Source organism: Phacochoerus africanus, chromosome 8, assembly GCF_016906955.1.
Source record: "Phacochoerus africanus isolate WHEZ1 chromosome 8, ROS_Pafr_v1, whole genome shotgun sequence".
NCBI lineage: Eukaryota > Metazoa > Chordata > Mammalia > Artiodactyla > Suidae > Phacochoerus > Phacochoerus africanus.
Genome location: NC_062551.1, coordinates 125482864 through 125502956, shown reverse-complemented (window position 1 = coordinate 125502956; position 20093 = coordinate 125482864).

The window sequence follows — 20093 nt, the reverse complement described above, 5'->3', positions numbered from 1 at the left end:
CATGAACGTTGTGAAAGACTTTATGCGTTAACTAAGCTGCATTAAAAATGAAAAGTTGGAATCTCAAATTAGCTCAGGCATAATTGTATGTTTGCTTGCAAATAATAAAGCAAATAGGTGATTCAGACAAGCTCATTAGTCAATAATAAGGCCTTTCAAAGATGTACACAAGAGACTTTCCGGATACAGACAAGCATCACTAAGAATTCTGGATTCTGTGTTTCTGCTCCATGAATTCATTGAAGATCCCTTGACAGTACTGGAAGAGTGGGAGCTAGCCCTTTTGTCCTTGAACTGGCTTCACCTGAGAGCTCAGCTATTCCTGTAGGTTATTAATGTGTTAGTCACCCTATAAAAGTTCCCTTGATTTATTTTTCCAGCAGAGAATTTAATTCCTTCTCCTCTTAAAATTAAAAACTCAATTTCATCTCTCTGCTCTTTCAGTCTTGCCCCAACACCCATGGTCTTCTCTTTCCCTTTTCTCTTTTTCTTCCCGTGTTTTTTCTCATTCAACTTTGTATTTTTAGTATTTTGTGTGAATGTGACATTTTCCTCTTTACCTATAGAATTTTCCCATTCTATCTCCCCAGTGTGAATTGAAAATGGCAGTTCTTTATTCAGCACACTGCAAATGACTGGCACTCTATTGCAGGTACGAATATAACCAAATGTCTCCCTTTTTGGTCTTATAAATTCTTAGAAGCTTGGATGCTCTTTGTAGTTTCTCCTTTTTTTTTTCTTCTGTTAACAGACATAATAAAAAGAGTTTGGAGATGGAAAATCTTGAAATTGTCAGTTAAATGCCTTGCTCTGATGGAAGATAATTTTTTTAAAAAATCTGGGTTTTCATTTATTACTGGCTTATGCCTGATTTATATCTGATTAAATATCTGCATAATGGTCCTCTGGTTCTGTTTCTCTTTCATTTGGCAATTAACAAACACTGTATTTTTAGCAGATTTCCATGGTGACCATATTTTTTTTTTTTTTAAATCAGGGTCTAGAATTCGACAAAAGATTTTTGTGCCAATTCTGCCATTGGGAAGCACATTGTTACATTTAGATTGTGAGCTAGTGACAGATCTGAATGCTGGAATCTCTCTTTGTTTAGGGGATGACAGGACATTTAAAATGAGAATTCATGACGGTTTTCAGCGTGGGGTTGTGGTATGCACAAAATTATGTACAATTTTTAACATGCTAGTTATATCTTCATTATTTCTCTCTCAAAAGAGTATATTTGAAAGAAAATGAATGAGAGTGACATTGTTCATGGTAGAGGTTTTTTTTTTTTTTTTTTGCCTTTTTGTCTTTTCTAGGACTGCACCCATGGCATATGGAGGTTCTCAGGCTAGGGGTCCAGTAGGAGCTGTTTCCACCAGCCTACTCCAGATCCACAGCAATGCCAGATCCGAGCCGTGTCTGCGACCTACACCTCAGCTCACGGCAACGCCGGATCCTTAACCCACTGAGTGAGGCCAGAGATCGAACCCATAACCTCATAGTTCCTAGTCGGATTCGTTAACCACTGAGCCACGATGGGAACTCCATTCATGGTAGAGTTTTAAAGATACTGTTTTATTAGAAATTACATTTTAAAGTATTTCTCCTATTATATGTAATTATTTATATTGCATGCTAAACTTGATCTTAGAGTACTTCACAGCTGTTATGAATAAATGAATATGTCATGACACCTTGGTTAGAACTGGTGATTTAAGATATGGTCTCCTGTGTCAAGGAACATAATGTAGTTGGAAATAATTTGTGATTCTCTAGCTATTATTGCCAATGGAGAAAAGGACAAAAAAAGGAAAAATGGCAATTTAAAAGGACCCATTTCAAATATAAGATTTTTCATTTTGCCAGTCTTGACTACTTCTGCCATCCATATTATTACTGTCATTGACATCATTAGTGTAATCACTGCCGTCATCAGACCTCGTGACTCTGTGAATCACGCACACACACAAAAGGAAAAGGACACCATGTGCCTTTGGTCTTGAAGGCCTTTGTTGTCCAGCATTTAAAAAAAACAAAAACACCAAAAAACCCCAAGACAAAACCCCAAATGAAAAAAAAAAGAAAGAAAAATGTTTCAACAAGTACTTGGAAAATATATATATTTCATTTCTGGCTTCCACCACAGCATATGGAGTTCCTGGGCCAGGTATCAGATCTGAGCCTCAGTCATGACCTAAGCTGCATGTGTGGCAAAGCCAGAGCCTTAACACACTGCGCTAGGCGGAGATTGAACTTGAATCCCAGTGTTCCCAAGATGCCACCAATCCTGTTGACCACAGCAGGAACTCGGGAAAATGTATTTTTAAATTGGTTAAGTTACTCTTTAATGTTCCTGGACTTCTCTACCGTAGGTTTTCTATGGCATACTCCATCCACTATTAAGACATGAAACATATAAACTAACGTTGGAAAAGCAGAGTTTCAACAAGTAAAATAGAACTGCTTCTTTTTATGAAATATTGGTATGAGTTAGATTTTTTAAATAGAAGAATGATTTAATTGAAACATGCTTTTACATGAATTGGACCGCTCAATTTTAAATTAGTCTTGTAGCAAGTTGTCTATTAAATAGGACACATTCTTTGGCAATAGAAATAATTGCTTCCTAACCTCTTTAATGTATTTTTCATAATTTTTTAATCTGTAATTTTCTTATGTTGGATTTTCTTAAAATTTGACATCCATTCAATATGCAACTTTTCCTGCTTCATTGTATAAACAGAATATATGTAACAAAACACATATACTTCAGAAATGTTCTGATTTTAGTTCTCAGAATTGTTGAGGCATCTTGCAATACTTGTAATCCAGAATAGAGGTGTACATTTGTGAATTTATTTAGGATCTCAGATATGGAAGGTTGATTTTTTTAAAAACCTTCTTCAGTTTATAGAACACCATAGTTCATGTAAGAAGACTTTCATCACTATACCCTTCTCCTATAATTATGCCCTTCTTTCATTTATTCTAATATATATGTTTATTTGTGTCTGTTTTTGTAAGATGCATGCTTTATTTTTCTGTATTTTTAACATCTATAAACGGTTTTGAGGTAACACTCTGTTTTGCAGTTTCTTAAACTTTTTCACTAAGCCCTATGTGTTAAAGATATGCTCATTTTGCTGTGAATAAGGGTTGGGTATTTAAAACTTAGGACACAGCGGTCAAGGATGCAGCCTTGACTTCTATTACAGAGGAATAGAAATCTTAGGACTGGAATACAGAAGCAGGTGTGCATCAGAAACCCAGACTGATACATAAAGCATCCAAAATGTTATTCTAGCATATGTGTAAGTGCCCAAATATGAAGTACATCATAATAACTGGTAAAATTTCAGAGGAGAAGGAAATCAGTAAGGAGTGGAGAAATAAAAGAAATCTAGAAATTAAAGGACCTAAGATTTGAAAATTCAACGGAAAAGAGTTTTATGTGTTGGATGTGGGGTGGAGGTGACGGGAGAACGGAGTGGCAATAGAACGATGAGAGTGAAGGAAGGCCTAAACTTGTAGGCTACATGATACAGGGCAGTGAGAAACAATGTAAATGATTCCTTATAGCTCTGTAGTAAGATTGTGAAAGTTCTGGACTTGTTCTGTCTCCTTTGTTCACATCCACTTTTTACTACTTGCCCGCCCTCTTTCCTACTGTTATTGAGAGCCTCCCTTATGTGGCTGGGGAAATGGTGGCAAAAGCCCTAGTCTTCATTCTCTGTATAAATGGTAATACAATAAAAGGATGTGTTCCCACCAAGAGTCTGTTTATATCTAAATTCATGGATAGACTATTCTTGGTTCCCCTTGGATGTCTTATCCTTGGACCGATTGCTGAAGACATGGGAATGTAGTACCACAATTGATCAGGCCTTTACCACATGCCCATGCCCAGGTCAGAGAGGAGAGGCAAGCATTTCCCCATGATGAACAGTCCCACAGGAAACATGCAGATGGAGAAAGGAAAGACGGAGCTAGACGGAGAAGAGTAACAAATATCCATTGAAGATTTCCATGTGATCCTCACAATAGTTCCATGAGGCAGGTAGGGCAAGGATTCCCATTCTCATCAATACATGAGGACACAGTAGCCAGCCCAAAGTCAAATAATTTTTCTTTTGGCCTTTTAGGACTGCACCCATGGCATATGGAGGTTCCCAGGCGAGGGGTCTGATTGGAACCACAGCTGCCAGCCTACACCACAGCCATAGCCACACCAGAACCGGCTGCGTCTGCAACCTACACCACAGCTCATGGCAACACTGGATCCTTAACCCACTGAGTGAGGCCAGGAATGGAACCTGAGTCTTCATGGATCCTGGTCAGATTCATTTCTGCTGAGCCACAATGGGACTCCCAAAGTCAAATAAATTATAAGTGGTCAAGCAAGATACCTGATCATGGTCTGCTAAAGATTATAGAGTAGGAAAATGAAATGATCAAAGTGATATTTAAAAAAGATTAACAACAAAGATAAGCTCTAATAGTTTGGCATTTTATTTTTGAACAAAATTTCTCTCCAATCTTTAAGTTTGCTCTGTATTTTTATAACCTGTGAATCATATGACAGTTCTTCAAGGGTAAAATTCAGAAAATCAATGCCAAAGCTTTTCATTATTCAGAAAAAAAAGTATATATCTAGATCTTAAGCATTCTTTCTCTCTTATTCACACTCACAGACACAATCCTATTATGTTCATTGAAAGTTTATTGTGTCCCAGGCACCTCCTAAATGCCTTATACATGTTAGCTCATTTAACCCTCATACAATGACCTTATGATGCAGGCTCCACTCTTATTGACATTTTATTAAGTCACAAAAAGGGTTAATATTTTGTCCAAATTCACGTAAATAGTAGGTGGTAGAGGCAAAATTCATATACAGCCTGATTGCCAAAATAGATATTCTTACCCACCAAACCACACAGATAAATAACATATTCATATGCAGGAAAAATATGTGTGCATGTATTTTACTATGTATGTATATTTCACATAATTTATTTGTAATTGTTAATGCTAGACAATTTGTAATCAATTTAAAACACATGTTTATTTCATTGGAATGCATAAAATTCCTTAATTTAGTATTCCACTGTTTATGAGAATAAATGGGCACAGGTAAGTCTGGACCAACATAAATTTCTTCCTAAATATATAAAGACCAAATTAGTCATGCAGGAAAATTTCAGATGTCAAATAGTCTAGTATTTACAAATGCGTTGCCCTACATACCGTTCTGTGACTTTGTTACCTAAGCACCTCTACCAGGACTGAAACCTCACTAAATGTATTTTTCATGTTTCATTCTGAATATAATTGTTCTTGAGTTATAATATAAAAGACTAGCACTTAGCAGCTGGAAAAATAAGATTTTGATGGTAGCCAAGATTTGGGAAAGAAATTCTAAAACAAAACCTGTCAATATTCAGCTGACAAAGGCTACTCCTGCTTGTTTCAGGGGAAGATTTTCAATCTGTCTGCAACTAGCTGCCAAAACTTTTAGATAAATAGGGAGGAATACAGTCAATCACCCAGATGTTCCACCTGCAGGAGGCCATGCACCCAGCTATTTAGAAACAACCAGGTGCCCAGAGCATGAGGCAACACATCTGGAAGGTATGTGTGTGGGTGTGAGTGTGTGTGCGTGTGTGTGTGTGTGCATGTGTGTTTGTATGAAATTTTTGAGGAGATATATTGATGTTATGTTGAAACAATTACTAACCTCTCTTATACCCAACTCTGAGATAAAGTGTACATGATATAGTTTGGGCAAATGTTTATGTACAGTTCACACTACATATTGGTCTTATTGACAAAATGTAGATAATTCTATCTTAGCATATGTACGAATGCTCAACTCTATTTGGATATCTCATATTGAATATTTTATCCCAGTTATGGTTAATTAAACAATATATCCATCTCTAGCTTTTCTTGGCTTTCCCCGGCTCAATCCTAACTTCTAACACTTTATCAAGTTCGTCTAGTCCTAAATGAATTTAAATGACTAATAAGTAAAGATAAGAAAACATGCCCCACCTCCCTAGTAACTCAAGATATGTGAATTAAAATAACAAGCTACACTGTAGGAATTATAAAAAGTGGGAACGTACGGTCAGAATGCATTTTAAATTTAGCTCAAGGTGTGAATGATACAGATCTGAGATTTTTTTTTCTTTTTCTTTTTTCTTTTTTTTTTTTTTTAGGGCTGCACTCGCAGCATATGGAAGTTACCAGACCAGGGGTCCAATTTGAGCTACAGTTGCCGGCCTACACCACAGCCGCAGCAACATCAGATCTGAGCTGCATCTATGACCTATACCACTGGATCCTTAACCCACTGAGCAAGGCCAGGGATTGAATCTGCATCCTCTTGGTTCCTAGTCGGATTTGTTTCCACTGGGCAATGATAGGAACTCCCAGATCTGCAATTTTGAAAAACGTGAACAAATTATAGTAGTTTAGTACATACAAATATAATATTGGGAATATTGAGAAATATTTCAAGTTGGTATTGTTTCTAATTTTGGATTCATTGGGCTATCAGAGTCTTAGTCTTGGATAGAGGCAGTGAGTAGTTTATGAACTGAAACATGGGATCAGAGAAAGAGAAAGGTGTACTACAAAACTTGGGGCATCAAGGGAGGATTGAGGCATGTCGATTTGGCCTAGAGTATAATCTTAAATGTATTCACTTCACACTGCAGAGGCTGGTGATATGGTCTGTGACGGGGAGTCGGGGGGCCCAGATATAGGGCTGCATTCAGCAGTTCAGCAGCTGAAATACTGTAGCTTCTTGGACAAGTCTCTATACACTATGACTGAGGTCTAGATATCAGCATTTCTGCCCACCACCCCGGAAGTGTTTGTAATGAACTTAAAGTTTATTGTCTGGAATTCACTTGGAAAAATAATGTTATCCTTAGGGAAAGTACTTTGATAAGATTCAGAGAGAAAGGTGAGATCCTAACTGAATCTGCAGGACCCCAAACCACAAATGAAATAACTGCTTTGTTCTGAGTTAGAAATAGAAACTGAGAGAAGTGATATAAGAAGCAGGAAGGAGAGAAGAGCCAGGGAGAAGACACAGGGCTAAGGCACCACAAGTGGAGTGGCAGGTTGAAATAAATCCCTGGGGTGGATTAAGAATGGAGATAGTAAGGCTATATGAAAGGCTAACATTCATTTTGAGGTTGTTTGCAATTCCATAACATAGGCTTTACTTCTCTTTCCCCCAAATCATTGATACACCTGATGGGATTTTCAGTGGGAACCAGTCCATACCTCGACTGATGTGTAGAAGACAGAGTGTGTACTTGAGAAGCTGAGAAGCAAGACCTCTAAGCAAGAGGTTAGGACATATCTCTCCCTATGCTCCCATATTTCCAAGAATTTATTGAAAATCTGTTAAGGGTTTTGGATTTCTATAGGACATTGGATGGTATTTGAGCCAATCAGATAAGTTCTAGATAAAGATTCTAAAGAGCAAGGGGCCAAGAACTGACATCAAGGCTACTTTGTAGGGCTGGAGCTCTATCCCCTTCTTGTTAAAATAATAAATGATTTTTCTCCTTTAAGAAATAGATTTAGGAGTTCCCGTCGTGGCGCAGTGGTTAACAAATCCGACTAGGAACCATGAGGTTGCGGGTTCGGTCCCTGCCCTTGCTCAGTGGGTTAAGGATCCGGCGTTGCCGTGAGCTGTGGTGTAGGTTGCAGACGAGGCTCGGATCCCGTGTTGCTGTGGCTCTGGCGTAGGCCGGTGGCTACAGCTCCGATTCAACCCCTGGCCTGGGAACCTCCATATGCCGCGGGAGCGGCCCAAGAAATAGCAACAACAACAACAACAACAAAAAAGACAAAAGACAAAAGACAAAAAAAACCCCACAAAAAACAAACAAACAAACAAACAAAAAAGAAATAGATTTAATGCAACAGCTGAACAGTGATAAATTGTCTGACAAACTAGTGTGGACCATCTGGCTGTCATGAATAGTCTTAATAAATCGAACAAAAAAGTGAAAATCTAAGAAGACAGTAGGTTCCATCTTAAGAGAATGTGCAGGATTTGAAAAACATGCTGTGGTTTTCATAGGCTTATTCATTGTAATGTGGAACATCGACTAGTCATAGGTGATTATGACACCATGACTAGTTCTAGACAGTCAAAGCAAAAATAGGATTAGAAAAAAATTTACAGAACTCAGAATACCAGAGAAACTCTCTAGGTAACTAATTAATTGCTCTGTTTCTATAAATGTGTGCTCTGGGACTCAGGCTTTATTTGACATTAATGGAAACAGTGATATGAGAAAACAATAGCATCTAATGACTTCTTTTTCTTATAAGTCCACATCTAAAAGTATCCACTTGCTTACTTATTCATTCTGAAGTATTTGCCGAATATGTGTCAGTATTGTGACACAATGCTGAGGATACACAGTTAAATAAAATGTGGTCCCTATCTTTGGGAACATATAGTCTAAAGAAAGGATAGCAGGTAGACAGTTTTAACAGAATCACAAGTCATGGAGCTTGGGCAAAGTTTCAGTGGAAGCATGGTAGTGGGAGGTACTGACTCTGCCTGGGGAAGATGGAAAAGACTTCAAAGAGGAAGTTACTGAAAAAGCCTGACGACCAGAATCAGAGGGTATCTTCTAGGAAATAAAACAGATTTCTTGAGCTAAAAGGAATCCCAGACACATAGAAGGCCTAATTTTATTAATGGACATTATTTTTCTCCTCATTCTTCCTACCACAGAAAAATGTAATCAATTTATATGAAGTCACATATCTTAATAATCATATTTACCATTAATGTGTTGCATATTATATTAGTTAATGTAAGTTAAGCTAAGCTGTTACAATAAATAGGCTTCAAATTTAGTGACTTAACAGAAAGAGGACAAATACTGTATGATATCACTTATATGTGGAATCTAAAATACGGCACAAATGAACCTATCTACACAACAGAAACAGACTCACAGACATAGAGAACAGACCTGTGGTTGCCAAGAGGAGGGAGGGAGAGGGATGGACTGGGAGTTTGGGGTTAATAGATGCACACTATTACATTTAGAATGAATAGGCAATAAAAGTCCTGCTGTATAGCACAGGAAACTATATCCAATCTCCTGGGATAGACCATGATGGAAGATAATATAAAAATAATGTATATTATATATGACTGAGTCACTTTGCTGTACAGCAGAAATTGGCACAATACTGTAAACCAACTATACTTTAATTAAAAAAAATAGTGACTAAAGGAACAGTTTGTTTCTTGCTCTTAACTCCAGGGCAGAAATTACAGGTCAGAAGGAAGCTCTTCTCTGCACAGAGTAAGGGAACCAGGCTGCTTTGTCTACGGCTCGGTTACATCCTTCAATCTTTTGTCCACAGTATAGTTAAGGTGAGTCATCATGTCAGGTTCAAGAGTAGAAGCAGGGAAAGCACCCTGCTGCCCTAAATCCCCTGAAAGAATTATATTCTTTCTACTCACATTCAGTTGTCTAGAAAATAGTCTCAAGACTGCATCTAACTGCAAAGTCATGTGCCTAGGAGGGAGAGACTAAGTTTGGTACCCAGAAGGATTATTTACCATAGATATAAAATGAAAATTGATAAAAAATTTAAATAGTCTAGATCATCCTATACAGGTATAGACCTATAAGGTAAAAATTTTCAGTATAGTATGTAAATTCCTTCACTTAGACTAAAAAACTGATTTGCAGAAGTTCAGAATAGGAAAGTCAAATTAATTTCATATACACAAAAGAGCTGGAGATTTTACTTGAAGATTAACTCAATATGAGCCCACAGTTTGATGTGGTTCCTAAAAAATAAACACAATAACAAAGAAGCCAGTACAATTGTAGACTGCATCAGTACAAGTATACAGGGAGGAAATGAATTCTGATTCAGAAATACTTAATTTAGGAGTTCCCATTGTGTCTTAGTTTTATCCATGAGGACGCAGGTTCTGTCCCTGACCTCACTCAGTGGGTTAAGGATCTGGCATTTCCTTGAGCTGTGGTGTAGGTCACAGACATGGCTTAGATCCTGCATTGCTGTGGCTGTGGCATAGACTGGCGGATACAGCTCTGATTCGACCCCTAGCCTGGGAACCTCCATATGGCATGGGTGTGGCCCTAAAAAGACCAAAGCCAAAAAAAAAATTAATTTAGAATCTTTTAATAGTGTTCTGGTGTTATTTTAAAGAGTCTCATGAGTGAACAGTGTGAAGGATAATAAGGTGACAGGGCTCTGGAAACTATGTTATTTGAAGATGAGTTCTGAAGAAAGGAGGTTCTGTCCTAGAGAAGAAATAGCATGAGGGAAGGTTTTGTGTTGAGGGGGTAAAAAGGGGATAGGAAGTGGGGGAAAGTATGTATTAAAGTGGCTTTTAAATGAAAAGAAATTTAAAGTTTAAAGGCTTGAAATTTAGCCATATGGAAAAAAAAAGTATATCCATTCTCTTCTGCACCATGAAATCAAATAAGGAACATTTTGACTTAATATGATAGAGATCTGGATAATAATTGAAACTAACCAAGAATGTTGGAATAGAGAACTATTGAGATTCACATCACTGAAAGTGATTGATCAGATGCTGAATGACCTTCAAGCTTGCCAGAGAGGATTTTCTTTTAGAATGGGCTAGATGATGCTTAAAATATTTTCTAATTCTACGATTTACTACATCTTGCATTATTACTATGGATCTTGAGGATGATTCAAGCCAAAGTAAAATTCCTGTTGAGATATAGATTCAAGGCCACCACTGCTGGCCAAGAAACATAGACAGTGTGGCCAACTTATAGACATTCCCTTTCCCACTGGAGAAGCACTTTTGAAATCATTTAACTAGCAGCTTTTTTTCATGAGACACCATTTTGCTTGATTTTGAACACTGACAAACAAAATGGTTATTCAGACTTGAGAATTTGGCAGACATTTTCTGAAAATGAACAATGTGTATCTGTCACTTCAAGAAAACATGGGTAATATTTATTGCCAATGAAAACATTTGAGCTTTTAAATGAGAATTTGTAGTATAGACCTTTTATATCTTCCACATGACCATGATAGCTTCCAATACTTAATTAAATTTCTAATGAGGTCCGTGTGATTTTTTTTAAATCATATAATGAAATGTGTCAATATTTTGTTGATTTATATAACTCAGTGAGCCAGTGTTTTCTAAATGATTAATATGTTATACAAGGATATCCTCAAAGTATACAATAAACCAAAGACTTATTACATAAAATAGTACAAAAATCATTGATAGAATTTGGACTCTACATGGTAACTAACTTTAAAGAAATAACCATTTGTTGAGTTTTGGCGTAGTATAAAAGAAGTATATTTAAAATTATCTAAAGCTGCTATTAATATAATCCTTCCTCTTTCACCTACCTGTTTAAGGCCAACTTTTCTTCATGGACTATAATTAAAAATCACACATTGCTGTATTAAAGGCAGAAGCATATATAAGAATTTAGCTGTCTTCTACAAGAACAGATATTAAAAAGATTTATAGGAGTTCTTGTTGTGACTCAGCATAAATGAGCCCATTATCCATGAGGATGCAGGTTCGATCCCTGGCCTCGCTCAGTGGGTTAAGGATCCAGTGTTGCCAATGAACTGTGGTGCAGGCCGCAGATGTGGCTCAGATCTGGCATTGCTGTGGCTGTGGTGTAGGCCAGCAGCTACAGCTCTGATTTGACCCGTAGCCTGGGAACTTCCATATGCTGCAAGTGCAGCCCTTAAAAGACAAAGGAAAAAAAATATTTACAAAAATGGAAAAAAATACCATTCATCTCTCTAAATTATTTTGCTTTGGAAAATATGGTTACTTTTTATATAAACACATTACTTATATAAATATGTAATAGACATCACTGTTCCTGTAAATTAATACATATTTTAAAACATTTTAATTTCTAAACCAGTATTTTTAAAGACTCTTTCATTTGCTCTACCTCATCTAATACTTTCAGTAACTATGAATATGGGCAATATTATCATATTTTTCTTTTCATCTTTTAAAGTTTTATTGAAGTATAGTTGATTTACAATGTTGCTATAATTTCTGTGGTACAACAGTGATTCAGTTATACATGTGTACACCTCCATACTTTTTCAGATTCTTTCCTATATAGATTATTCTAGAATATTGGATAGAGTTCCCTGAGCTATACAGTAGGTCCCTGTTGGCCAGTCATTCTGTATGCCACAGTGTGAACATGCCAGTCTAAAACCCCTATTATATTTTACTTTTAATAAAAGGAAGAAAGTAGAGGGTCAGAGAAGTTATGGAACATGCTCAAGGTCATATAGTAAATTATAATTTCAATTTAGATTCTTTAGCTCTAGATAGAGTTTGTGCTTTCTTTTTAAAAATGTCAGATCAGGAGTTCCCGTCGTGGCACAGTGGTTAACGAATCCGACTAGGAACCATGGGGTTGTGAGTTCGATCCCTGGCCTTGCTCAGTGGGTTAAGGATCCGGCGTTGCCGCGAGCTGTGGTATAGGTCGCAGACGCGGCTCGGATCCTGCGTTGCTCTGGCTCTGGCGTAGGCTGGCAGCTACAGCTCCGATTCGACCCCTAGCCTGAGAACCTCCATATGCCGTGGGAGCGGCCCAAGAAATGGCAAAAAGACAAAAAAAAAAAAAAAAATGTCAGATCAACCCAGAGAAAGAAGAAATGACAGTGGCTGAAGAGGCACCTGGGACAGCTGCCCTAAGGAGGAAACTTAAGGAAATCATTACACTGAACTTGCAACACTTAAGAGGTGTAATTAGAAAGCAATTTGATTTATTCCTCCAGTGCCCATTAAACACATGCTGCAGGACTAGTATTTTCTTTTACATTAAAACTAAGATGTGGTCTAGGACTCTTGGTAAACCTGAAGTTATACAAGTGGTTGCAGCTTAGCTATTAGTGTGTCTAGTATAATAAATGAAAAAGTAAAACTTCTCTTGAAATTACAGCTTTTCTGCCTTCCTGCCCCCAAATTAGGTCTTACAAAGAGCGAAGTAGCCATAGATCTTTTTTCTTCACCTAGTGCTACTGCACTTTGTTTATCTTCCTTAATATGAGTTGTAATGGTGGGTTGGGGTTGGGGAGGGGAAGAAAGAAAGTCAGTGGCAGAAAGAACGCTCTTCCTAGACTGGAAGCAGCACTGTGTTCTGGGTTTTCTAAACCAAATGCTGATTCTTTCTTACATGGGGGGTGTTTCTGTGGTTCTTGAGAGCCACACATCTTCCTCCTCCTCCCAATATGTGTTCCTCAAAATAGGTAATCGCATTTTTCCCAACTGGTCACCTGACTTCCAGGCATTTCGTGGTACATAGTCTGCTTCCTTTTGCTTGAGTCCTTCACAATGCTTTTCACATAAAATGGCCCTCTAAATGGGGATCCAACACAATCTCATATCTCTCTAAACATCTGTTGGTTCAGGGAGTTCCCATAGTGGCTCAGCAGAAATGAGCCTGAGTAGGATCCATGAGGATGAAAGTTCGATCCCTGGATTTTCTCAGTGGGCTAAGGATTCGGGACTGCCATGAGCTGTGGTATAGGTCACAGACACGGCTCAGATCCTGTATTGCTGTGGCTGTGGTGTAGGCCAGTAGCAATAGGTCTGATTGGACACCTAACCTGGGAACCTCCATATATGCTGTGGGTGCGGCCCTAAAAAAAAACCTCTTGGTTCATATCTTTTCTACAGGAAGCTTTGCATTTGTGACCCCTTTGTATTTGGTGGGGGTACAGTAGTTTTACAGTAACTTCATGGTGCTTTATCCAACTGTCCTTACTTTATATTTATTTATGTTGAGTCAGACAGTTCATAATATCCTCCAAATTTTAGGATATGCATTTCAAGCTCTTTAAAGAGATCCCACTAAAATACCTCTTTGTAGACTTCAGTTTAAGGGGAGATACTTCTTAGCCTTAATCTTGGTGTGTGTGTTGGAGGGAGTGTTAGTTGTATTCAAAGTGTAACACCTCATCTGGTCTCCAATTATTGATGAGAGTGAGAGGTTAAGAATGATAAAACCCAGTTTCAGAGAATCCTTTTAAAATTCTACAGAGGGGCTTTCAAGTCACTGTGAAATGTAGCATCTTTGGGGGCTTTGAAGAGGATTGATGGCTAAAATGGCCATTTTTCTTCAGTTCTCCTTGTATCCACACCCTGTGTGAAGGGGACCATTTCTTTGTAATCTGAACTGACCTTGTGACTTGCTTTGATGAACTGATTGCAGTGGGAATGACAGAAAACTTGTTCCTAGCCTGGGCCTCAAGAAGTATTGAGTGGTTCTGTTCTCTCTGGGTACCTTATACCAATATATGAACAAAACCAGGCTAGCCTACTGGAAGATGGGAGAGCACAAGGAGACGAACCCAGTGTCCAAGCTGTGACCATCTTAGATTAGCCTACCATCAGCCAATGAATTAAATAATTAACTGTTTTTATACACTATACTCACAACATTTATGGCACCAAATATATATTTTCCCCCTACATCAATTAATTTTTTAGCTCTCTGGATACCAACTGGATATCCCACAATTCCATTATGACATGAAATACCTCTAGTTAGTGCAGACCCCACAGATTAAGAAATCAGTCCCATAAGACTGCCTCCCCCATTTCAGACACCAGTTACTTTTGACCAGCTGGTTATAAATGTGGATTTCCTATAACCCTCTCCTTGGGTTTGATAATTTGTCCTTATTTAAGGGCTCACAGAATGCAAGGAAACACTAACTTACATACTGATTTATTTTAAAGATGTATATGAATGGCTAGATGAAGAGTTACATAGGGTAAGTTCTGGAAGAGTCCTGAGTGGAGGAGCTTCTTTCCCCATGGAATTGGGCTGTGCCAACCTTCCAGCACAAGGATGTGTTCCTCAGCCTGGTAGCTCTCCAAACCTGATAGTTCAGGGGTTTTTATAGAGATATTTCATCATGTAGGCATTATTAAATTTCCAGCCCCTCTCCCATTCCTGGAGGAAAGGGGGTGGGGTTGAAAGTTTCAAGCTTCTAATCATGGTTTGGTCTTTCTGGTAACCAGCCTCCATCATGAAGCTCTCCAGGAGTCCATCAAGAATTGTCTCCCTAGGCACAGTGTAAATGAATCTGACTAGGAACCGTGAGGTTGCGGGTTCAATCCCTGGCCTCACTCAGTGGGTTAAGGATCTGGTGTTGCTGTGTAGGTTGCAGACACGGCTTGGATCTGGTGTTGCTTTGGCTGTAGCTCTGATTAGATCTCTAGACTGGGAAACTCTATATGCTGCAAGTGCAGCCCTAAAAAGCAAAGCAAAACAAAACAAAAACAAACAAACAAACAAACAAAAAAACAAAGAAGAATTTTCTCCTTAGGGCAAGCATCTCTTCTATCACTCAGTATATTTCAAGGGGTTTAAGAGTGCTGTGTCAGAACCAATTTCAAAGACAAAATATTAGAACAAAAGATGCTCCCAGCACTCCTATCATTCAGATAATTTAAAGGGTTTTTGGAACTCTGTGTCAGGAACCAGAAACAGAAACCAAATATGTAGATCTTACTATGTCACATGAACATACAGGTGAGACAGCTGGACAAAGAATAGCAGAGCTGCCCACATGATCCACCACTGACCACAGATACATGAGTAAGCCAAGCTGAGACTAACTGATTTGTAGATTTGTGAAAAATAATCAATGCTTTTAATTTGAAGCCACTAAGTTTTGGGGTGATTTGTTATGCAGCAATAACTAATTGACGCAGATATCAGTGCCAAAGAAGTCTAAAATAGTCTTATTTTGATATTTTATTACACCAGTAGGATGAATAGGATTGAATAAGCAGGAGAGAGGAAGACTGAGGACAAGGGACAATTGTAAGAAAATAAATAATGGGAGTTCTCTTTGTGGCTCAGTGGTTAAAGAACAAGACTAGTATCCATGAGGACATGGGTTCCATCCCTGGACTTGCTTAGTGTGTTAAGGATCCAGCATTGCCACGAGCTGTGGCGTAGGTCACAGGTGCGGCTCAGATCCTGTGTTGTTGTGGCTGTGGTGTAGGCCAGCAGGGATCAAACCTGTGCCACAGCTGTAACCAGAGCCATAGCAGTGATAACACCAGATCCTTAACCCACTGAGATAGCAGGAAACTCTAGCAATATGGGCCTGAACTGCACAGGTCCACTTACACATGGCTTTTTTTCCCAACACTTGGATTTTTTTTCTAATAGTAGATAGGACAGTACTATATGATCAGTGGTTGGTTGAATCTTCCAGTGTGGAACTGCATATATGGAGGAACTGCATATATAAGTTATACTTGAATTTTCCACTGCTTGGAAAGTTGGCGCCCCTAACTGCCAAGGGTCAACTGTATTTATCAGAAGTCAGTGGATAGGGTAATGCAAAGATAAAACTTTACATATGGGGACAGAAGGAGAATCTCAGAAAGGAGTCTGAGTCTGAGGCAGACTGTAGAGATTTTGATTTTGGGGTGTGAGCTTTCATTGTCATCCTATAGCAGTGGAGAACCACTGAAAGGGATGACTGTAGTTTGCTTTATCCCCATTTCCTACTTTTCTCTTTCATTCTAGCCATCACTCATTCCTAAAGCATCTACTAAGGTATAGAGTGAATAGAAGTACCTCCATTTTATTCCACAGGGTACTGGCAGTGATAAAAAAAAAATTCTCAGTGTGTTTCCTACATTTTATGGCTTGGAGCACACTTTGGCAGAAGAAGAGCCAGTATACTTCTATCTCGACAAAAGAGAAACAGATGGAAGAAATAATTTCTTCTAAAAAAATTACATATACCAAGAAGAAAATTCTGTTTAAGTGAAAAAGATAAAAACATGTTTGGTTATTCATGAAATGCTTTAAATCTTTCCTTCTTTCTTGAAGGCATGTGAATTCACTAGCCACTGGATGGCACTTGTGTATAGCATTTGAAATTGAGTTCTGCAAAAGTGAGCATTTCCATAGTCTGGTCAGAGTAGAATCAGAGTTTTTGCTCCTAGGCAGCCTGTTTCTCCCCCCACCCTGAGTTAAGAGGAGTGTTGAAGAGAGGGCCTAAATCTCTGTTATGCTTTTTTGACTTATAAAGAAAAATGAACATGGCAGAAGGTTTCCTGATTAGATCAGGAGGAAAAGGATGATGCATTCTTGTTGGATGAATCAGGAAAGATGATGTTCTGTCATTCTTTAGATATAGACCTGAAATACTAACTTTAAATTTATGGTTGCTGGTAGGAGTTTTCTGTTTACCCAGTCAGTAGATTTGGGTGAAGCATGAATAATGTGTCTTCCAATTGGTTAATTTATCACACAGACAATTATAGAAGATATTTATAACTCTTATGCTTTTGGGTAAAAAAAAAAAAAATGGATCTCACAAGTCTTCTTATCAGGTCATCATAGTTTGATTCATCTTTATGAGAGCTGGCTGCCTGGTTGTTCACTGCTGCCTCCAACTCATCTGGACATTTTCAGATGATGTGAAGAGTGACAGCAACTGTGGCCAATGTCAACAACTGTATCTAGATCAGTGTAGGAAACACCTTCAGAAAAAAAGAGGAGGGGTAGCAAACAAGCAAACAGCCAAAAAATACTTTCAATAATGAAAGACATCTCAATGGAAGGCCAGCAAAATTGACAATCTTGCCTAAACTGTGCCCCTCATTTCTCTGGCCCTGGAGCTATTATCAGCATTTAGAACCACCTAGTAATATACGACTCCCTTTCCGAAAGGTAAGGTGCTGGCAGTGTGCCAGCTATGCTCTGCCAACCCCATTAGCTTGTCACCACTGTGCTGATGCTGATCTCTTTTAGGTCTTGTCTAATCTGGCCTTTCAGTAGCCTCAGCTTTCTCCTGTTTAGCCTAAGCTGCTGTAAGCGCATGTTTTGATGCATTGCCAGATCTGATATAAAAGGGACATCTGTCCTAAAGAAGATTAGGGTAGGGTCAGGGAGTCCCAATAGGGCAAAAAGAAGACAGCAGATTGGGTCATAGGAATAAAGGGAAATCAGAAACAGAACTGTACGTGCTGGGGCAATGCAACACCAAAGAAGGGGCTCTCTTTAATGTCTCTGGTCCTATGCCTTTGACCTCCAGGATGGCATCTCTTGGTCCTTTTTTTGATTGCTTGGAGCTTTTATGATCTTTTCCAAGTGTCCTTATCAAACCCTACCTTGGGAACAGGATTGATAAACTAATTCCAACTGAAGATTGCCATTTTAAGGGAGACAAATTAAGAATTTCATAAAACCAATGTAATCAAATTCTGATGGTAGGAATGCAAGTTTTCTCAAGCAATGTCAGAGGCACCTTCCTTTTGTTTGCAAAGCCATCTTTTAGGCTACCTCCTTTTGTGTTTTTTAATGAAACTATCCCTGACAACATAAATTAATATATGACCAGGAGCCTAGTTAACTTCTTGGTTTCAACAGCACCAAATATACTCAATTTGATTAGGAAATGTAGAGAGGGAGAATTATTGATAAAACGCCAGAATTAGGAATCAGGGTGGGGTGCATATAAGAATGTGAAAAAACAAAAACATCGAAAACTATGAGTAAGAAGCTTGAGGATCAGGTGTATCACAGTATCACAAACTTTTGGTAACTGGTTCAGCATGTTATCAGATCTCATCTATCATAGCATCTGGCATATACCTGGTTTATGGTAAAAAACCAGCCAATCAGAGTTCTTCCCTGGGATTTTATATGTGAAAAAAAATGCCACCTCTTTCTCTAGAATAGCAAAGCTGAGATGATGCAAACCTGGAACTTTTGGTGGCATTGCTGCTTTCTCTCCTCAATCAGCATATGGAACAAAATTATCTGAAGTCATAGAGAATGTGCAGAGAGAAGCAGGAAGTGAGTTGAGCAAAGGGAGACAAGATGAAGAAGCTTCATCTCTGATCTTCCCAGTTAAATGATCCAATTCAAGCCCTTTTTAGCCTAAACTATTTGAGCTGAGTTTCTGTCACTGGCAACCATGAGAACCATGACGAATATATTCCCAACCAGTCCAATTGAATCTTCTAATTTAGCACATGTGTTGTGACTAGGAATTTCATTTAAGTAAATTATTTTACATCTCTGGCTCAACTTGCCATCTGACTCTAATAGAGACAACTGTCAATGTCTTTAGAAGAAAATATAGCTATAATTCAAATTTTGGTCACCTTGACTCAAAATCATTTTATGACCTGAAGCACAAGTATTACCTATCCCTATAAGAGGTATTATTTAGGACAGAATCAAATAATATTTGCAACAATATACTACATTTTCAGAGAGGAACTTTGGGTGAATGTGTTCTTCATCAACTCCTATGATAATATTCCCTCTTTTTTCTTTTTAAAAAAAATTATAATTGATTTACAATATTGTACCAATTTCTGCTGTATAGCAAAGTGTCCTGGTCATATCTATCTATCTATCTATCTATCTATCTATCTATCTATCTATCATTTATCTACCCACCTATCTATTTACCTAATCTTCCCCTTCTTATACATCTTCCATCATGTTCCATCCCAACAGACTGGATAAATTCCCTATGCTACATAGTTGAACCTCATTGCCCGTTCATTCTAAATATAACAGTCTAAATAGGATTCTTTTCTTAAATACTATGGTGACTGGTAGTGTGCTGAGCTGACAACAGTCTTCTCCTGTGTTTTCTCCTAGCAAGGATCAAAAATAGAATGGAAGTAAGATTTTTTGGAGTCTAAGGCAGCTTAAGCTTAATAGTAATAAGACTGGAGGAAGAAAAAAACATGCATTAGCAGGAAGTTGAATTTAACTTGGTATTTTTTGGTCCCGTGGACTATTCCTTAACCACCCTATTCTACCTCTCCACAGTAGAGATGTAATTCCCTTATTTGGTAAAAAAGGATACCCAAGAAATTAAGTAACCTAGTCAATGTCACAAAGCAAGTTTGTGGAGAACGAGGACTCTCTGTCCTCTCTTGATATACTAAATTGCAGGTAAAACATTTTAAGAGAAATTATTTTATCACTTAAGGGGGTTATTTTTTTCCAATTAATAAG